This window comes from Zingiber officinale, chromosome 8B (assembly GCF_018446385.1).
Source record: "Zingiber officinale cultivar Zhangliang chromosome 8B, Zo_v1.1, whole genome shotgun sequence".
NCBI lineage: Eukaryota > Viridiplantae > Streptophyta > Magnoliopsida > Zingiberales > Zingiberaceae > Zingiber > Zingiber officinale.
This window is the reverse complement of record NC_056001.1, coordinates 15996943-16019255: the sequence shown is the minus strand read 5'-3', so window position 1 is coordinate 16019255 and position 22313 is coordinate 15996943. Positions and strand designations below refer to the sequence as shown.

The 22313-nt window shown below is 38.9% G+C and overlaps 1 non-coding gene across 1 annotated transcript; it reads right to left on the bottom strand.

Moving 5' to 3' along the window:
* Positions 1–407: 407 nt before the first annotated feature.
* LOC122018206 lies at positions 408–513 on the bottom strand. Its single transcript, XR_006121637.1, has one exon. It is a non-coding gene; the product is annotated as a small nucleolar RNA R71 (small nucleolar RNA).
* Positions 514–22313: the final 21800 nt, after the last annotated feature.

Below are 22313 nucleotides of genomic sequence, written 5' to 3'. Positions count from 1 at the left end.
TTCTTTTTCTTCTTGAATATCCATGAGCACTAACATGTCAAGAAGGACCATGAGAAATTTGTCTACACCCTTTTCTGCAAGATTTTTATCTCCCATTGTGCAACCTCAAATTGAAGTAGAAAGTTTCCAACTAGACCCAGAGATAATTTTCATGATACAAGGTCACAAATTTGGAGGAGAAGTATCAGAAAGTCCTTATCTGCATCTTGAAACATTTTTAGAGATTTGTGATTTGGTGAAATGTGAAGGAGTATCAGCAAATGCAGTTCGATTGATGATATTTCCTTTCAGTATCAAGGATAAAGCAAGGACTTGGCTATATTCTCTCTGTCCTCAAAGCATCACAAGTTGGGAACAATTGGAGAAGCAATTTCTGAATCATTTTTTCCCTCCAAGTAGAACGGTGTATATGAGGAATTGCATAACAAATTTTTCTCAGGCATATGGAGAATCATTATTTGAAGCATGGGATAGATTCAAGAGTCTTCAAAGACAGTGCCCTCATCATGGTTTTGAAAAATGGTTGATTTTGCACATATTCTATGGGGGAATTTCTTTCTCAGACAAGAGTTTATTGGATTCATCAGCTGGAGATTCTTTTATGGACAAAAGTGTAGATGAAGCTTATTCATTAATTGATCAAGTGACATTGAACCTCCATGAATGGTCGAACAAAAGTTGGATGGAATTTCCCTCAGATATTCAAAAAGTGCAAGCTATAAATGTAAGAGAGCATGTCAAACAAAATGAAATTCAACCACCTAAAAATGTTGAAATTCACAAGTCACAGAGTGAGGAGTTCAAACATTTGGGGGCAAAGCTTGATAGTATTGTTTCAAAATGGTTTAAAGAAGATCCCCCTCCTACACAGTCAAGATCCAATGAAAAGTGTGATGATGTTGGGTTGAGAAGTGAAAAAATCATGAAGAACTTCGAAGAACGACATGTTTAGAATTGAGGAGAAGAATAATAGAAGATCACAAGAACTCAGTTCCATTTCTCTGGGAAGTTCCCAAAGGCCAGAAGTACCTTTCCCTCAACGATTAATCACACCAACATTAGATAAGCAAGTTGGACCTCCTCCAAAAGCTCAAAGGGAATTTGGGAAAAAGGGAGTTCAGTCTTTCCCAGGACCTTCACTAAGGGTTCCTTTTCCACAAAGGTTAGTGGGGTCAATGAAAATAAAGACTTCGGCAAATCCTGTGACACTAATATGGTTGAGTGTAGATTTTTGAATATATATGAAGATGAAGATTTTTCAGATGAGGATTTTATTGATAATGTAGTGGTAAATAAGTTTTCAGATCTATCTCAAAATTTTATGAGGTGTTATAGTGACATCGAATTTTCAGATGATGAATGTGATGTGGTAGATCAACTTAAAACTGCAAGTGAAGTTATTGATCCTCTTGTTATTGATTCTCCTATTGAGGACATAGATGTTGGTTTATTTTTTGATGTATGTGTTGATGATGATGATATGGAAGAATGTGTAGGGAGCTGTGTTGTGGAAGCAGCATCTCAAGGATCACCACCTTTGTTAAGACAACCCTTAGAGGTTTTAAGAATTGATCATGTTGTGGAACAATGTGTAGGGACTTATACAGAGCTAGTAGAGTCTCGAGAATCACCATCATTGATATCATCAACACCTAAGCTAGAGCCAGAACCATCATTTGATTCAGAGGAAGTCACATCTACATGTTTAGAAATTTCAGGTATTTCTCAACAAAGTAAGGTTAGTATTTCTTGTGATCTTTTGGAAAACTTTATGGAGGTACCTATAATTGACTTTGTTGGATGTGATTCAGTTTTTATTACTTATTCATCTTATCTTGATATGGTTCTAGCTCTATACTATATAACATGCTTGTGGGAGATTTGTTTTTCTTTTGGATGTGCAGATTTCACATGGGCCAATAATTGGAAGCTCAATCTGAACCGTCTTCGACCACCTGAAAAAATTTCCAAGAAGACGAAGATGGAGAGAGTTATACTTTACTTTGTAGCTCCTTTGATGAAAGCTCCCTCCATAATAAGAGCCCTTGGTAGGAGGGTTCTAAAATATCTTACCCCTCCAAGAGAAAGATTTAGATGAATCTAATGAGGTGGTCGAGCTAATGACCTTAAACAAGCGCTTCTTGGGAGGCAACCCAAGTTCATTTTCCTTATTTTCTTTTATGTCTTTAGTTCTCTCTTTATAATAAACATGTATCCTCTACTTAATTTTTCTTGTCTATATTATTGTTGTAGAATTTAAAGTTGTGGAGGAATGTGAGTATTGGATGGAGGAGTATCTTTAAAAACATGAACGTCAACCATTTGGAGCTCATCACTTGGTAACTTCTTTTAAAATCTCCTCCACATTGTTTTTAGTTTTCATTGGGACAATGAAAAATTTAAGTCTGGGGGGATGCATTAGATGCATTTGATTTGCTTTGTTTGTTTTTGTTTTTACTTATGTCTTGCATTGTGTTTTGATTTTTTGTGGCATACATCTTGAGAACATCAAAACTTCACTTATATGCTTTCTTGGATTCAAGTGAAATGTTAGCACGATTATTGGCTTGATTCATGATGTTCGAATGATGCTAGTAGTAAACTTTGTGTAGTTCTTTTTTCTATCTTGGGAAGCATTAATAAGCTAAGAATCTTATTGTGATGAGTTTTAGTTTTGGTTCAACCTTAAGGATTTTATCTTCACTACACTTGTGCTTGATGCTTGAATAGTTGATGTCATTGAAATAGTCATGATTCATCTTGTTTGCTTAGTACTTGGTTTCCATGGTGATTTCTCAACTTTCATTTTGGTTACTGGATGAGGCTCAAATCATTAAAGCTCATTTGGAAAAATCAAAATATCCCAACATGTGTGCTAAAAATTACATTTGTGAATAAGTTTTGCACAATGCAAACACTTATAAAAAAAAATAAATAAATAAGGGATATAAAAAATAGTTGTCATGAGTGGAATCTAGCAAGTCACCCCTTTGAGACCGAGTTAGGTTACTGGGGAAATGACTGTTTAGCTTCTCTTGAGATTGAGTACACCTTTGAGACCTTGGGTTAGTTGAGAAATATGAACCAAGTGAATGGTGAGTAAGTGTCTATCACTGGTTACTTGTCTTTCACTAGAAACACTAGGAATTCAAATTTGATGACGACTTGACTAGGACATGGATTGAAACTTGAAGAGTGTTGAGTTACTTTTACACTGTGCACAGGATTCTTATGCTTGAACCATACTTTACTTGTTTCTATGATCATGCTTTCTAATGAAACTTTTTGATAGAGTTAGGAAAGTGCACTAGGTTTTATGAATGTGTTGTAGAACATATGAATTTAGACTGCGGCATTTTGCTTGAGGACAAGCAAAGGTTTAAGTCTGGGGGTGTGATGTGCGTAGATTATATACTCTTTTATGCATGTTTTTACACACATTTACATACTTTGAGCATGCTTGATCTATGCATTTTTATACTTCCAGTTTTCCTTTTAGCATATTTACTCTTTTGGTTCGGAGATCTGCTTGTTGTGCATTTTCTGTACACAGGAGTCGATTTGGTGAAGAATCTACATCCTTGGGCAAGCATTGGAGGAAACAAAGGGAGAAAGCACTGGGCCGTGTACCTCACACGGCCCTGCACTGGTATGGAGCTCGGGCCGTGTGGAGTTTGGCACCAATAGAAGAGGAAGATGACATGGCCGTGTGAACTTCACACGGCCGTGTCAAGATTTGAAGCCAACCAGAGCAGAAGCCTTACATGGCCGTGTGGATCTACACGGCCGTGTGAGGTTTCCAGAGACTAAGCAGGCTGTGGCCGTGTGCACCACACGGCCGTGTAGCATTTCCAGAGACTAAACAGGCTGTGGCCGTGTGAACCACACGTCCGTGCAGTTTTGGCAGAGAAGGAACTGGACATGGCCGTGTGAATCTCACACGGCCGTGTCACGGGGCCGTGTGGCGCCTGATTCCCTCCTCTATTTAAACCCTCCTTCATGAATTGAAAGGGGATCTCTCCCCCTTTGGGAGAAGACAAGATTTAGTGGTTTCCTCCCATTCTTGGGAGGATTTCTAGGCGATTCAAGGGGAGTTCTTGACGATTTCGGCTCCGGAGCGAGGATTGAATCCGAAGACGAAGCTTCTTCGTAGATAAGTTTTCTCTTTTCCCCCTCTTCTTGTTTTCTTGGATTGGGGATTCAAGGAATGCTTGTAATCTCTATTTCTTCGGGTTTTCTTCCTCGATTCATGGAGTAGATCTTGTATTCTAGGATTAAGGGAGTATTTGTATGATGGATTGATGTAATCTCTTATGGATTTGCCATTCTCTTGTTTCAATGACATTATCTTGCTTGTATCAATTGGATCTTGAACGATTAAAGATGATTTGTGCTTAATTCTCATTCTTGATTAATTGTTTGAATTTCTTACGGACTTTGTAAAGATAAACTCTCACTCGATCATCCGAGGGATCCACGTGACAGGTGCAAGCCCGTGTAAGGACGTTTGAGAGACAATCTTGAAGAGGAAATAGGAATATTCAAGAGAGTAGGATGGATTTTGTGATTAGTTTCTTGTATCTTGATAGATTGATAAGTCGTGGGCTTCTACGTTGATATCCGAGGAAGGCATAGTAATAGGTGCACTTCTGTGTAAGGACAACATAGGTTCATGTCTAATTAATCCTATTTAGATACATTTCTCAGTCCTTAGCCGGTTGTCTATTTCAAGAGAGAACCGACAACTTTCTACATGTTTGGCAATTGAGGGATAAGAATTGGTGAACCACTTACATTCGAGAAATCATACAAAGAAACCGAAACTCCTAGAATCTCCCTTTATCATACCCCAGAACACTAAACTCTTGTTAGTTGATCTTTAAGATTAGATTTGTTTACCTTACTTTGCTTTTGAAACGATTGGATAGTTGTTTGGCTAATTCGCATTGAGACATTTCTAGTGCTTATTCCAGTCCCTGTGGATACGATAATCTTTTATATTACTTGCGACATTTCCGTACACTTGCGGAGAGCGAACAAGGCGTCAGGTCGACCTAGGGTTTCCGGTTGCAAATCCAAAGTCAAACCCGGACAGTCCGATGACTGTCGACTATAATTTGTTATATCGTTTCTGTAATAACTTTTTTTGCAGGGTATGTGTTTAGGACTAACACATGTTGCAGGAACAAAGAAACAACTTTGGCCTCGGATAAACAGTGTCTGAGGCGCTTCCATGGGGCTTGGAGGCACCTCGGGTGTGAGCCAGCAGAAGTCTGTGCAGAAGACTTAGAGGCGCCTTGGACCAGGCGCTGGAGGCGCCTTGGACCAGGCGCTGGAGGCGCCTTGGAGCAGCTTGGAGGCGCCTTCAAAGGGATAAGGCGCGACCGGATTAGCGCTTATCACCGCGGCGGACTCGAGGCTTGGAGGCGCCTCAGACAGGCTTGGAGGCGCCTCCAGCACAGTATAAAAGAGGGGTCGAGGTAGCAGCTCAGAACAATAATTTCTAAGTGATCAAGCTACAACGTGCTACTTCCAAAAATGTCCTGAAGTGCTGCTAGAAGTTCCCGACGACCCGGATATCCGAAATAACTATTCTATCATCGGTATAATTGTTTTTTAATTACTGCATTGATTGTAATTCCTTTGTAACCTTTTACCGAGCTTATAGTTGTTGCCCACAGAAAACGATCAACGATCGCGGGCCTTGGAGTAGGAGTCGCCACAGGCTCCGAACCAAGTAAATTCTTTTATTTTTGTTGCATTTAATTACTCGTATTTTACGATTCTGAAATGAAATGGCCACGAGCGCTATTCACCCCCCTCTAGCGCTTCTCGATCCAACAATTGGTATCAGAGCGGGGTCGCGTTGATTTGGTGCAACCACCAATCACGCAATTTTTTCGTGGTGTTTTCGATTTTACGAAGTTAATTAGAATCTAGCTTAATAGCTACATTCTAATTCTTTTTACGAATTGGCTTTTGCTCGAAGTTGGTGCAACACCACTCAAGCTCATAATATTAACTTTATTTCCTGAACTGCTAATCCAAGACCTAGTCTTGGGACATTTTTTTTTCTATAATTTTTGTTTTGCATACTATCAATGGCCCAACAAGAGGGTTTCAGCACCGTTCGTCCCCTGCTCTTCACCGGAGAAGATTTCAGGTACTGGAAGGGACGAATGGAAACATTCCTCAAAATCCAGTTCGAGACATGGATGATCGTCAAGACTGGATTGCAACTTCCAACCGACGAAGATGGCAAGCCTACACCCTGCGAAAAATGGAAACTGACCCTAATCAAGAAGGTGGAAGCTGATTCCAGAGCAACCTGCACCCTCCAATGCAGACTGACCAAGGAAGAGCTCAACAGAGTTGGACCGTTCTCTAGCGCAAAAGAGCTATGGGAAAAGTTGATCGAACTCCACGAGGGCACCTCCGACACCAAGGTTAGTAAGTGAGATTTGTTATTTAATAAATTATATAATCTAAAGATGCAGGAAGGAGAGACAGCAAGTCAACTCCATGCTCGCATACAAGACATTCTCAACTCCCTCCATGTGATCGGGCAGAAAGTCGAAAATCGGGATATTATAAGGTACGCTCTAAATGCTTTTCCAAGAAGTACATTGTGAGCATCAATGGTAGATGCCTACAAAGTCTCCAAGGACTTATCTTCCATTAGACTAGATGAATTATTTTCTGAATTCGAACTGCATAAACAGACTAATACACAGCCAACCGAGAAGGATATTGCTTTGGTTACAAGTACCAGTCGAACACGCGAACCAAGATCACGGCAAAGAACTGAACCGGAGTCGGAAGACGAACCCGACTCAGATGATGAAGACGACGAATTGACCTCTGAACTCGTGAATCTTGTGAAGAAGCTTTACAAGAAAAAGAAGGGGTTCAACAAGAGAGACCTAAAGAAAGCAGTCCAATCCAAGGAGAGTCAACCAAGCTCAAAAGTCAAGTTCGAGGTAACTTGCTACGGGTGCAACCAGAAAGGGCACATCAAGGCCAACTGTCCAAATCATAAGGATGCAAAGAAGCAGAAGAAAAAGAAGGTACTGAAGGCGACATGGAATGAATCCTCAGAAGAAGATACCGATGACGAACTCGATCAGACGAGTCTCCTCGCATTGATGTCCCGGGACCAGATCGTTGTGTCCGAGAGAGAGAGAGCGAATCGGAAGCCGAGTCCGAACGAAGCCACGGATCCGTATTCGTTTCTGAAGGGTCTGACACCGCTGTAAGTATTCCTTGGCTAAATAATTTAGTTAATTATTTATTACGTAAATTAGCAAAATCGAATATTAGGATCAAGTCACTTCTAAAGGAAGTAGTAGTCCTTAAAGAAGTGACTAACTCCAAGACCTTGCCTGACCCAGTTTAGACTGGAAGTTCAGCTCAAGTTCAAAAACTTGAGGAAGAAAATTCTAGTCTGAAAACTCAGGTCAAGGATTTGGAGAAAACGTTAGAACGGTTTTCTCTGGGCTCCAAGAAACTTGACCTAATTCTTGGGACACAAAGAGTCGTTTATAATAAAACTGGGCTAGGATATAAACCCAAAAAGAAATATAGATCTTATCTATCCTTAGTAAACAGAACAAATAGTAAATCAGTCCAAGCATGGGTACCCAAGTCCAACCTGATCAATCAAGATGGACTTGGTCAATATTGGATCCCCAAGGATCAAATACATTACCTCAATAGACCATATCGAGGCTATAATCCAGGGGGAGCTAGTAGAAAAACTATATTAATAAAAAGAATTTAATTAAATTTTTAAAAATCAAATTAAATATAAAATTCAAATTAAATCAAAAATTAAATGAAAATTAAATTCAAATTAAAAATTTCATATTAATTCAAAATTCAAATCAAATTTATAAATTAAATTCTTACAAAATCTTAAAAATCCAAGGGAAGGCTCCAGAATAGCTGACACCTCCAAACTTAATCCACCCGACAAGGGTAACCAAGAGTAGACTGCCCGGCAGGGTAATTAAGGTTAGAATAAAAAGAGTTAGGGTTAACTTGACTCACGGTACTGGTGAAATATTGGATGATAGTACGTTGGGGAAGCTTAGTCATCGCATGTCTAGGAAGATATGACTTCGACCTGGTGCGTTTGGCTAAGTGAAACTAACCAAAGCTACCCTTTATGGATCCTAACTAGTTAGACCAAGGTTTTGTACTAAGTTCAATGGGTAGAACCATTTGAAAAACCTCGAAGGCATGGTTACTTTAATGATATCCAAGTGACTCACCATAGCCCAGAAGTTTATTCAAAGAATGTCTACTTGTTGAACCCAAAGCTAAACCTGAATCTAACACAAAGTTAATCCAAACCCTAAAATTGAACCTAACTCATCTCACAAAATTATAGGATTCCCTGATTGAAAACTTAAATCGGGTGAGATGACTAAGGACTAAAAATTTAAAAAAAAATAAAATTCGAAATAAAATTTCAAATTTTAAATTAAAATTCAAATTCGAAATTCGAATTAAAATTCGTAACTAAAATTAAATTAAATTAAATTGAAAATCGAAATTCAAATTAAAATTCAAATTCAAAATTCAAAAATCGAAATTCAAATTCAAATTCAAATTCAAATTCAAATTAAAATTAAAATTAAAAATTAAAAATAAATTAATTTTCAAAATTAAACTAAATCAAAATTCACAATTAAGTTAAATTAAAATTAAATTAATTTTTTTAATTATTTTTCATAATTTAATTAACTTAATTCAATTAACTTAAACATTTTCAAAATTACTTAACTTAATTATTTTTAAAGTTAATTAACTTATTTTTTTAAATAAAATAAAATAAAAAATTTAACATATTTCAAAATTAATTAACTTTCAAATTGAAATCAACTTAAACATTTTCAAAATTAATTAACTTAAAATATTCTTTCAAAATTTAATATGTTCTTCAAAATTTAATTAACTTAAAATAATTTTTCAAAATTTAATTAATTTAAAATGTTTGTTTTTCAAAAATTTAATATTTTGTTCAAAATTTAATTAACTTAAAATATTGTTTCAAATATACTAACTCAAACTTAATTACTTCACTATCTTTTCATCAAATAGAGTCCAATTCAAACACTTTATGGGTAGGAACATAAAGAATTGGACCAGTGGATGCTCCAGACATATGACTAGAGATAAATTAAAGTTCACAAAGCTCAAATTAAAGAATTTATGGTCTATTTCATTCGACAACGACGACAAACTTAAGGTAATCGGAAGAGGTAACATCGTACTCAAATCCGATTTTATTATTCAAAAAGTGTTACTAGTTGAAAACTTTAACTTTAACTTACTCAGTATAAGTCAATTGTGTGATACTGGTTATTCAGTTAACTTTACAAAATCTGAATGTATAGTTAAAAATATTGATAATCCTGAAATCATACTTAAGGGCACTAGGAGAGATAATGTAACGACCCGCCTTCTAGGTACTAAGCTGTAAGGCCGATCGCTATAGTTATGCTGTGCTAACTGTGCGGAAAACTGATCTAATTTAAATTTTAGTTGCTAACTGATAGCCGTTCCTGGTTCTACATGTACTGAAGGATGTAATCTAAAGTATACCTAACATATACTACATCCCCTATGGTCAAGGAGCTGAAATAAACGTTCTTCGGCTGTTATCCGACCTCCCAATCGATCCGTTGATCGATTGGAACGTCGGATCGATCCAGGGATCGATTCGGCCGGCTACTGTACGCGGGGCATAAGTTGGATCGATCCAGTGATCGATCCAGCACTCTACTGTGCTCGGGACGATATTCTGGATCGATCGGCTGATCGATCCAGACTGACCAATCGATCCAGGGATCGATCCCCGAACCTTCTGTTCGCGACAGAAATTGCTGGATCGATCGGATGATCGATCCAGAAACCTACTGTTCGCGGAGCAAGTTGTCCGATCGATCAGCTGATCGATTGGGACCCCCCAATCGATCCACCGATCGATTGGGGTGTCTGATTTCGCACTGAAACTCTGATTTCAGCACTGGTTCGTGTCAAAACCTCACACTACAACTATCTAATGCATAATAAACACTCTAATAACATATGACTAGCAATCTAACTTGTTATAGTGCATGGTTCTTTAATTTCTAGCATTGAACAACTTAAAATGCATAAAAAGCAAAATACTAAAAGTTCATAATTCTAAGCTAGAATGTTTAAGTCCCCTAAAGATCTTTGATTCCAGTTCCTGCCACACACACCATCCTTGCATTGCCCTCCAGCTTCCTCTGTTAGTCCATCCTTCCTTTACCTTTATCTGCAGTATAAGGAAAAGTAGAATCTGTAAGCTTAAAGCTTAGTAAGAAACCATCTACCTCACAAAAACATGCATTCGGTGCAATATGGTTTTTAAAGCATGCTATTTGAAATTATGCACTGAACTTGCTAAGTCATGGTATATTGAAATCATAAAACATAACACATAAGCATGGCATAAGCACTGAATCATATCGTAGCAAGCAATAAAAGCACTGAACTGAACATAAGCTAAACTAACTGAAACTAAATCTGTCACTAGAAACAAACTCAACTAGCATAATTGATTTTGAGTTTTGAAATCTAATACATAATAGGTGGAAATACTAAACATGCTGTTGGGCCCGACAACTGTACTTGCTGTGCGCGCATCCCTACTAGACCCGGGGTTGCAAGTCCCGAATTTAGCAGGGTTGTCTAGGCTATCTGAACCTAGGGACGACTGTGGGAGTCCAACCCAATGGATATCTAATCCAGTACAGTGCCACTGAAAATAAAATACTGATATCCATAGTTAACTGATATAACATGTTGTTTCTAGGTTATCTGAACCTAGAGCTAGGTTATCTGAACCTAGAGGCGACTGTGGGAGCCCACCCATTGGACCGTAGTCCCATAAAACTGAACTAAACTAATGTGCTGGTTTAAATGCCTCTGATGCATTTAACTGAGCTATTAAACATAACTGAGGTGGTATTTAGCTACACTAACATTTTACCGAACACTTGGTGTGCTCCAACTCTCTCCTCTAATAGGGAGATCACCTCTAGGCACCCGACAACGTCTAGAATCTCCAACTAAAGGAGAACGACGTGTCCGGCCCGTCTAGAGGTGTTCAACTAGATCCCTAAATCCTCGAGGAGGGTTTAAACATACCCTATGTGCCGGAAAACCTGCATATAGCTAAAACTAATGCGCATGAAACCAAACGGAGTTATTATACCGCAGGTAAGGGGTTTCTTACCTCTTGATCGTAATTTCTTACGATTCTATTCGCTAGAGTTCTGATGGAGATGATCCTCTCGACGATCCGATCACGTCTTCGCGTTCCTCTCGCGGAGAAGAACCTCTTTCGTGTTGGAGTCGTCGCCGGAAGGTGAACCGATGGACCTTGGGCTTGGTGTGCCGTGCGTGAGGAAGAGGAGAAGAAGAGGGGCACCGGCGTGAGGGTTTGAGAGGAGAAGGTGCCGAACCAAAATAAAAATAACCCAACTCCAACTTAAGTTTATTATTTATATTAAGTGGTTTAATGAACCCAACTCTAATATAAATATATTTGGTTCTCCTTTCTTTCAGCACGGCCCTGCTGGGTTCACCGGTTACTAATCTTATCCGTAAACCATAGGTCTCGGGTTCGATTCCCGCCTAAGCTATTTTACGGTTCTAATTATTTTTGCTACTTCCGATACTCGGATTTTTCCGAAAAAATATCTAAAAATTCCAGAAAAATCATAGAAAAATTCTAAAATAGTTTTGAGAATTTTCGGGCGTTACAGATAATGTCTACACCATTAACCTAACACAATAAGAGGAAACTGAGTTGTGGACACAGACTCTTTCAGTTTTCCTAGTCTAGTGATACTTATGTTACTCTGCTCATTTCTGCTTGCCTATCTTTTGATATTATTATTCTTGGTATGTATTGAGTAGAATAGATTTTAATTTTCAAACAAATTTCCTACAATCTTCACTTTAAAATTCTTATTGTTCTTCAAAAATGTTTTTTTTCAGAAATTATTTTAAAAACTAGGAAAAATAATGTTTTCAAAATTCTAATTTTACTAGATTTTCAAATTTGGACTTAGCCTAAGCTCTACCTTAGAAATCATGTTCCCCTAGAATTCAACCAGATTATCTCACAAACACCTAAGCTTACCTTAATTGTGCTTGAAAAACTTAGAATGGTGTGAGATGCATAGGGTACAGTCTGGACTCAAGAATGCTTATATCTGTGCATCAATATGAGTTTGTGCGTTAAATACCTAATTTACAGTAATCAAGTCAAGTCATCCAGCCCTAATCAAATCTAACTAGATCTATTGACTTAACTTGACTAACCAAGTGAAAGCTGTTGTCCTCTAGACAATCAGCTAGTAGCTAGATGGTTAGACATGTGGCCAAAAAATTAAGTGTTTGATTTTTAGGATTACTCAACTTGCACATTAGGGCTCTGATACCTTACTAAAAGAACTTAGTTAACTTGCAATCAATTTAACTCGACTCATGCTTGGACATTAAGGTTTAAACTTATTGCTCCTCCTTGGCCGTTAAGTATTTTGGAATTCATTATTCGTTTAAATATTTTTTAAAAATAGTCTTAGACTTTCTTAATATTTTTTTATACTTTTCCAAAGTCTTTTGAAAATTTAGTGAAGTTTATTTTTTTCTCTCTAAGTTATTGTTCAAAAAACTTGTTCAAAATTAAGAAAATATTTACCAACAAAGCTTTTCGAATCTATCTAACAGAGTTTTCCCAAAGATTTCAACTAAGTTTCAAAATTGGCTAAAGTTATTTTTCAAAGTAAACTTTTTACTAGCTCTTTAAACTTAGTTGAAAGAAATTATCTCTTTAGACATTTAGCTAAGAATGTTACAATGAAAATTAATTATAAAAAGCTAAGTGTTTGAAAAGTTCTTTAAATTAGCCAAATATCCTTTCTCTAAAGCTAAGTGTTTTCTTTAAAAGTTTTTCCCAAACTTAATTCAATTTTTGTACTTAAGAAAATCCCTCTTTAAAAGACTTTTAAGGTTAATGAAAAATCTTTAAATAAAGTCTTTCAAAGCTTAAGTTTTCAAAACTTTGGCTAAACAGAGTTGTTTTGCACTTAAACTATTTTCACTTAGCAAAATTTTACTAAGTTTTTCCTACAAAGTTTTCCCTACAAAGTTTTAAAAGCCAGGTGTTTTAAATGTTATTTTTGGGATTCAACATTTTTACTAAGTTTTTCCTACAAAGTTTTTTGATATATGGCAAAGGGGGAGAGTAGGACAAAAAATTCAAATTAAGGATAAGAGTTCTCTTATTAAGGGGGAGCCTTAACTTTGAAAATTTTAAATTTACCTTAACTTTTATAAAGTTTAAAATTTCTTTAGCTTGTACTTAACTTGTTAGTTAAGTATGCTTACGTTTGTGCTTAAAATTCTTAATTAAAAAGCATGCTTATGTTTATTTATGCATTTTATTTTACTTAACTTTGAATTTGAGTTGCCATAATCAAAAAGGGGAAGATTGTTGGTGCAGGAAGCATCAGACGATCGAACCCAAGTTTTGATAATGGCAAAGGGTTCAAAGTTAAGTCATCTTGTGATCTAACAGTTTGAATGAGCTTGCAGGAAAAGTCCTAAGTGTACTTAGGCAAAAGTCCTAGCTGTGGCTAGGTAGGTGGAAAACCCTAGGGGGTGGTAACCCTAGGTCATAGGGGATGGTAACCCTATGCGGAAAGTCTTGGCGGGTCGAGAGCTTCAGGCAAAAGTCCTAGCGGGTGGTAACCCTAGGTGGAAAGTCCTGGTGTCGCGAACCAGGTGGAAGACTGGACGGACCGAGAAGCGGGAATCCAGCAGAAAGTCCGGAAGCTTCGAACGCTGGGCAAAAGTCCAGTCAATCTGGAGGATCGCACTGGCAACAGGTAAATCTCCTGAGTGGAGTAGGTGAGGACGCATTCCCCGTAGAGGGAACAGTAGGCGTCGGGTCGACCTAGGGTTTCTAGTTGGAAATCTGAAGTCAGACTCGGACAGTCTGATGACTGTCGACTATCATTTGTTATATTGTTTCTGTGCTAACTTTGTTTTGCAGGGTATGTGTTTGAGACTAACACATTTTGCAGGAACAAAGAAGCAACTTTGGCCTCGAATGAACAGTGTCCGAGGCGCCTCCATGGGGCTTGTAGGCACCTCGAGTGTGAGCCAATAGAAGTTTGCGTAGAAGACTTGGAGGTGCCTCGGACGTCTCTGGAGGCGCCTTGGACTAGGCGCTGGAGGCGCCTTGGAGCAGCTTGGAGGCGCCTTCAAAGGGATAAGGCGCGACCGGATCAACGCTTATCACCGCGGCGGACTCGGGACTTGGAGGCGCCTCGAACAGGCTTGGAGGCGCCTCCAGCACAGTATAAAAGAGGGGTCGAGGCAGCAGCTCAGAACAACAATTTCTAAGTGATCAAGCTACAACGTGTTGCTTCAAAAAACGTCCTGAAGTGCTGCTACAAGTTCCCAACGACCCAGAGATCCGAAATAACTATTCTATCATCGGTATAATTATTTTTTAATTACTGCATTGATTGTAATTCATTTGTAACCTTTTACCGAGCTTATAGTTGTTGCTCATAGAAAGCGATCAACGATCGCGACCTTGGAGTAGGAGTCCCCACAGGCTCCGAACCAAGTAAACATCCTGTGTTTGCGTGTGTTTTTGTTTTCTCTTTTATTTCCGCTGCATTTAATTACTCATATTTTACGATTCCGAAACGAAATAGCCACGAGCGCTATTCACCCCCCCCCCCCTCTAGCGCTTCTCGATCCAACATAGATCTCTCCTCCAGTTGATTACCTTAACTTACCAATTGCAATCTCTCAACTTGCCTCTGACCCACCAGGTCTTCATGCCAGTTGTCAAGTCCACAAACCCAACCGGACTTCGGCCAGTTGTTAGGTCCCGCTGACCCAACTGGACTTTCCGCCAGATATCAAGCCCTACGGACCTATCTGGACTTTGCACTAGCTATCGGGCCCCATAGACCTAGCTGGATTTCAGTCTGGTGTTAGATCCTTTAGACTAGTCAACTCCTATACACTTGGTAGAAATGTTAGACAAACAAGCAATCTAACTTTAACCTATTTATCATACATCAAAACCAGATTGTTAGTGCAACCTGCACCAACACATCATATTTCCCAAAGAAGGATGACCAAGTTAGTAAGTGAAAAATTGTTTGATTCGTCGAACATAAATTTCCTTACAACTTTTAAATCCTATCTAAAAGAAAAAATGACTAAGGCCCTTTTAAAGGTTAAGTGGAACATGTGCATGATATATTCAATTTGATCCATATTGATGTATGTTAGCACAAAACATGGTCATTACTAATTCATTACTTTTATTAATGATTATTCATGGTATAAGTACATATATTTAATAAAATATATGTCTAAATCTTTTGAAAAGTTCAAAGAGTTCAGAAATTAAATAGGAAAACAACTGAAAAAAATATTAAGAAATTTTGATCAGATCAAGGCGGAGAATACTTGAGTACTGAGTTTAAGGACTATCTTAAAAGAAAATGAAATTCTCTCATTATGGACTCCTGCAACATATCAACTTAGTGGTGTAGCAAAACATTGTAATTGAATGTTGATGTATATGGTTTGATATATGATGGGATTAGGTAATTTACCACCATGGTTTTACGACTATACGCTCGAAACTACGACACTGTTGTTGAATAAAATCCATATAAAAGTAGTAGAAAAGACACCATATGAGACATGGATGGAACCCCCCCCCCCCCCCCCCAGTATTCATACCTGAAGATGTGGGGGTATGCTGCTTATGTGAAGCAGGAAGTGGGAGACCAATTGGATACAAGATCCACTTTATGCTATTTTAAGAAATATCCAAAGAAGTAAAGAACTATATTAGATATTATTTCTATAATTCTAAGAAAATAGAATTATTTTTTTTAAGAAATGTTACCTTCTTAGAAAAGGAGTTTCTATTAGATAGAAAAGACGTGATCACTACAAGAAAAACCCTTATAGACATCGGTGGAACAACAACGGTTTTAAGCAAAAATCGATGTCTTTGAGTATTTTACACCGGTTTTCCAAAAATCGGTGTCTATGAGCGCAGATTTTCGCTCATAGACATCGGTTTTTTAACCGATGTCTATGAGCGCCTTTTTTTTGTTAATAGACACCGGTTTTAACAGCCGTTTTTAAACCCCGGTGTTAATGAACCAAAAAATAATAATTTAATTTTTCCACCAGCCAAACTTTACAACACTTCACAAAGTTCCCTCCAAACCTAAACCAATATCGCGCCCCTTCTCTCAGCCTAAACCTAAACCTAAACCTCCTACCATCTCTCTCAGCCTCATCTCCCTCTTCCCCTTCGATCGACGCCCCTTCCTTCTTCCCCTTCGATTGACGCCCCTTCCTACGCCCCTTCCTCTCCCGAGCAGATCAAAACCATCGGTCCTAAGCAAAATCGCAGCATAAATCGTTCCGTTCTGCCTCCTCGTCTGATCCTCTCTTCCTCCTCCTCCTCCCTCTCTTCGCTCTTCCCGGCTAAGGTAGGGGCCGACGAGATCCGAACAGCGAGAGGACGCCCACGACCACCATGGCACGGTTGGTCGGCAACGTGAGGGAATCCGAAGGAAGAGAGAACAACACCGAGATCCAGGAGCTCGTACACAGAAGGGGCATCGACTTACTTCCTCCTATCCCTCCCCTCCCGCTATCTCCCCATCTGCGCCAGATCTACCTCTCCGTCAATCACGACCTCACCTTCGTCGGCGCCCTTCCGACGGCTCCCCCTTTGCCGCCACTTGGAGCGGGAGCGGTGGTTCGAGGGAGAGGGGTACGAGGCAATGCACGTTCAAGGAAGGCGGTGGAGTGGCGACATGGGCGGTTGATTTAACCCTAAGAAAGGCATGGCGTTTGAGGGTTCCATCTTCGACGCCGGGCAGATTTTTTGAGTCCTATGGCATAGCTCATGGATAGGCAGGTCGATTGCTCGATTTTGGGTTTCAAGTTCAAAACTGCGCTTAGCAAACTGATACATCAAAATCTATTCTTTGAATCTACTTTTTTTTCCTCCATTTTTACATATGGTTCTTCCAGTCTCATTTGAGCTTGTATCACTGACTTGATCAGGGCAGTCCCTGATCCTCACAAAAATATGCTCTTTCAAAATTGGTCTAGATTTAACTTGTTTTTGTCTGGAACAAAATGAGTAGTTCTAATCTTCTTCGTTGTCGCTTAGGATGATGTTCCAATTGACAGTCCCAACGGGAGGATTTCATGCAAATTGATAGCAGTTGATGCTGGATTACCGAAAACCAAACCTGTGGAAGGACAGCTCAAGCTTTTCAAGCCTCCCAACAGTTGCAAGAATGTATCCATTTTGAGGTTGGATTGGGAGCAATGTGTTTTTCATCAAATTGTGGCTAATCAAATGCCAGTAAATTGATAAAATTGCTACGATCTTCGTTGCTATTCTCTTCCCATTTGCTGTTATGTCGCCAGTTCTTGTTTCAAGCTTTAGTGATTCTGGTGTCACAACTTCAGTGCTGATAAAATTGTTTTCCAGAAGATATCTAATCTAAAAGAAGCCAATTCTAGTAGGTGGCCATCACGCCCAATTTACGGTTTTGTAATTTCTCTCTTTTTTATCTCTCTACATTTGAAGTATTATGTCTAAATACTTTATCCTAAACTTTTTTGGAATTAATTAGGGCTGTTTTTGGACAGATTTGTGAAACTAAAAAGCTGAATAAAAAAGTTCGAATGATTGTGAGCATGAAGCATGCAGCTGTGATGCTTGAACAAGCATCCTACTGCTATTTGCTTTCCATCCCACCAATGTTACGCAAGTATGGTTTTCATCTTGTTTTGTCTGGAAACTGTTACTACATTTCTAATCAGGTACTCGATTGCATGTCAAATTCATCTTCATATTGAAACTTGTGTCTCAGATATTTAAAGCATGTTCAAAGTTTTATGTGCTAATTGTAAAACATTCATTCTGTAAAATGTAGAGACAACATGCGATTCGAGCTTACAGGAATGCACTCTTCGTTTACAGAGAAAATGGTTGGAGTTATATATCTGATCATGTTCACTACAATGTTGGAAGGTCTTCTATGCTTTGTTTGTATATTTGTGCATTTATCTTTGATGTTTTTGACCTTATCTCCTTCCATTTACTTACATGGTAGTCTTTTATTGGAGTTCTTAATTTGGCTATCAAGCATATGCTGGAGGTTTTGGCTTGCAGTCATCTGTCCCTAGCCACACAAAATGTATTTCTTAATGAATTTTCCCATGTTGTCCAGGTACTTCTATAGATTCTTCCTCATGATATTTTTGTTTAGTAGTTCGTAAATCTTAAAATCTTGTTATACCTTGATTCATCAGAGCATGGGAATGAAATTTGAGGTTTACAATCTTCGACTACCTGTTCTCAATATGGCCTCACTCAAAGTATTTTATTAAGATTTTCGAACTTACGCATCACCTTCAGATTTAAGTTAGTTACTTGATTTTCATTGTCTTTGAAGGACTACTGTTATTATATATTTTCCTGGTTTCTTATCATGGTTATTCCTTATCCTCTATCCTTTATGTACTTTCTTTTGCTTTAGATGCTAGAACAAAAAGAAAACTAATGCTTTGATTGAGGTTATGAAAATTCATAATTTTTTGTGCTCCAGAGACAAATTAATTCTTAGCGATGGATTTGGGTTCAATTCCATCAATAAGAAAAATGGAAAACAGTACTAGACATGATTTTGTTTAAAAATTCATGCGGGCTATGAAGAATGCTCCTAAACAAGGAGACAACAACGTTAAACAAACATGTTAACAACATTTAACATCAAAATAGTATTGTAAATACAGAAATTGATTTTCCTCATTATTATTCTTCTTCTCTGAACTTGGGATAAAAGCTACTGAGGTTCCTACACAACTGGGAGACTTTGCAAAACCAAAGTAACTAATTTATTAGGTTGAAATGATAGATAGATGAGTGATCTCAGTCTTGGCATGGCTAACATTTTTTTTAAAATTTTTTTATGTTCGAAACCTTTCATTTTATTTTGTATGGTTCTCTCTAAGAGCATGGACCTAGTTATCTTTTGACAGCTGAATATGATTCTTTTCTTCATTTGTACAATTTCCCTATTAGCTATTTTTGAACACACCAGTGAATTTTCACTTGAACAGGAAGTGGGCTTGTTTAAAATATGTGTTTGTACTTCGATGTGGTTAACCAAATTTGGCAGCTTGCTGATTGCAAGACAGTACTAGCGATTTGAAATTTTGATGGATTACTAAGTTGCAAGACGAATCTTAGAAGGCTTGTTGAACTTCTGGTTGATGTATTATTGCTCTGGTGAATGTTCTCTAGATTAGTATTGATATGGGTTAGGTTTTATGGGTCTCCAGATGAGGAAAGAAAAGGAAGAAAGAATCAAAGGAGGTAGGCCAATAACGGCCGAGACATACTTTCAGAACAAAGATAGGCCAATATCGGTCGATACATGTCTGCCGAATGAAAGTAAGCCAATATCGATCGGGACATACCTTCATAGCAAAGGTAGGCCAATATCTGTCGATACATGCCTGCCGTATGAAGGTAAGCCAATATTGGTCGGGACATACCTTCAGAGCAAATATAGACCAATATCGATCGATACATGCCTGCCGTATGAAGGTAAGCCAATATTGGTCGGGACATACCTTCAGAGCAAAGATAGACCAATATCGGTCGATACATGCATGCCGACTAAAGGTAAACCGATATCGGTCGGGACATACCTTCGGAGCAAAGATAGACCAATATCGGTCGATACATGCATGCCGTATGAAGGTAAGCCAATATCGGTCGGGACATGCCTTCATAGCAAAGGTAGGCCAATATCGGTCGATACATGCCTGCCGTATGAAGGTAAGCCAATATTGGTCGGGACATACCTTCAGAGCAAATATAGACCAATATCGGTCGATACATGCCTGCCGTATGAAGGTAAGCCAATATTGGTCGGGACATACCTTCAGAGAAAAGATAGACCAATATCGGTCGATACATGCCTGCCGACTGAAGGTAAACCAATATCGGTCGGGACATACCTTCGGAGCAAAGATAGACCAATATCGGTCGATACATGCCTGCCTTATGAAGGTAAGCTAATATCGGTCGGGACATACCTTCAGAGCAAAGATAGACCAATATCGGTCGATACATGCCTGCCGACTGAAAGTAAGCCAATATCGGTCGGGACATACCTTCAGAGCAAAGATAGGCCAATATCGGTCAAGAGGGTTCTTTCGAGCAAAGAACCCACACAGTTCCTTCAATGAATACCTTAGAAACATGTTGAATAAAATATTATTTTTTGACACGACAAAGATACAAATAGAAGTCGCAGGAAGAAGAATCATACATGAATATATCGAATAGAATAATTCATGATAGAGAATATATATTTTGACGAGAAATATGCTTACAGATTGTCTTGCAGGCGCTAAACGACAAAGAAGGTACATCTGGGGTACAAAAAAGATTCCTTAAAAGTCATTTTCCCCAAGTACGCAGCTGATGTCATAACGAACTCTAACAAACCGGGGTCCACTTCATGACTGCAGAGGTTATATGAAGTGGTATAAAAGGGGGAATTCTCTCCGTTGGCTAGGTAAGTTCACATCATCGTGTACTTTCACAACCCTAATTTTCGGACTACTGTTCATCTTCTTTCTTCTTCCTACTTCACATCAAGAGAGATCACTAACTTGAGCGTCGGAGGGCCTAGCCAGGGATTCCCACCCCGGTCTTAGGTCATTGACAATAGTGTTGGCTGGTCTCTTGTGTGCAGGGGGCCTCGAAGCTGGGGAGTTTGGTTTCTCTCCCCTCTTGGATTACGATTTCTTCCTGCTTATCATATTACTTTCGGTGATCCTGGTTTTCTTTCGATCCGCTTTGGGTTTCTCGGATCGAGGTTCTATTGGAATTGTTCTTCCTCAGTACATTGGGTTCCTTTCTTCCGGATCTCCGTCACGGTCAGCTTCTCAGACAGGATCAAATTTGGCGCCGTCTGTGGGAAACTTCACCTGAATCTGAGACTACGTGATGGAAGAAGCTGGGAAGTCGAACCTACTTACTATCAGTCGCGAGGATTTGGATCTCCTCATTAATTCTCATGTTCAGAAAGCCCTACAACAACAGCAACAACAACTGCAAGCTCATACAGGGGCTACTCTGCCGACGGCTCACCATCCAGCGATATCAACCACTGAGCACCGGAAAGGGAAGGAGCTTTGTATTTTCCTCCAGCTACTGTTTCTCCGACCAGACGACCACAAGCCTTCCTTCGCACCCCTTTGGATCCAGGGGGTAAGAGGCCGGTGTTCCAAGAGTCCTCTGGCGAAGCACCAGACAGAGAAAAGTGTAAGATCAAGATGATAACTAGTGATAGTTCACCAGAGAAGGTCATCTCCCCATTCTCACAAAGTGTATTAGATGCCCCACTCCCTAAACGATATCAAAATCTTCAAATTGGAGACTATACTGGGACTACAGATCCAGAAGATCACTTGTTGAAATTTGAGAATGTAGCCTTGTTGCAACAATTCTCCGACGGAGTAAAGTGTCGGATGTTTCTCACTACTCTGGGGGGAGCAGCACAACGCTGGTTCAAAAGGTTACCTGAGAAGTCTATCAGAAAATTCAAGGATTTCAAGAAAGTCTTTCTACATCATTTCTCCAGCAACAAAAGGTATCATAAGACCCCATGGAGTCTATTTTCAATTAAGCAAACATCTAAAGAATCCATCCGGGCATATATCAAAAGGTTCAATCAGGTAGCTATAGATGTACCTAATGCTACTACTGAAATATTAGTAAGTGCTTTCTCTCAGGGTTTAAATGATAATGATTTCTTTAAAGATTTGGTAAGAAATCCTCCTGTTAATTTTGATTCCTTAATTGAACGGGCTACTGAGTTCATCAATGTAGAAGAAGCCCAAGCTGCTCGTAGGAAAGAAGGTGTTCCCTCTTCCCCTACTCATACTAAGGAGAAGGCTCCGGCCCCCGTGCCCCCACCAAGAGGGCCTAGAATAACTCATCCACCTCATCGACAACCGGATTATCGTCCGCAAGCTGTACAACATGTAGAGGTGCAGCCAGAGGCACTAAGAAGATGGTGCACTTATCATAAAACTAGCAGTCATCATACTGACGACTGTTTTGTTTTGAGGAATAGACGAGTTAATAAAGAGCGATATCAGAGGCAGAA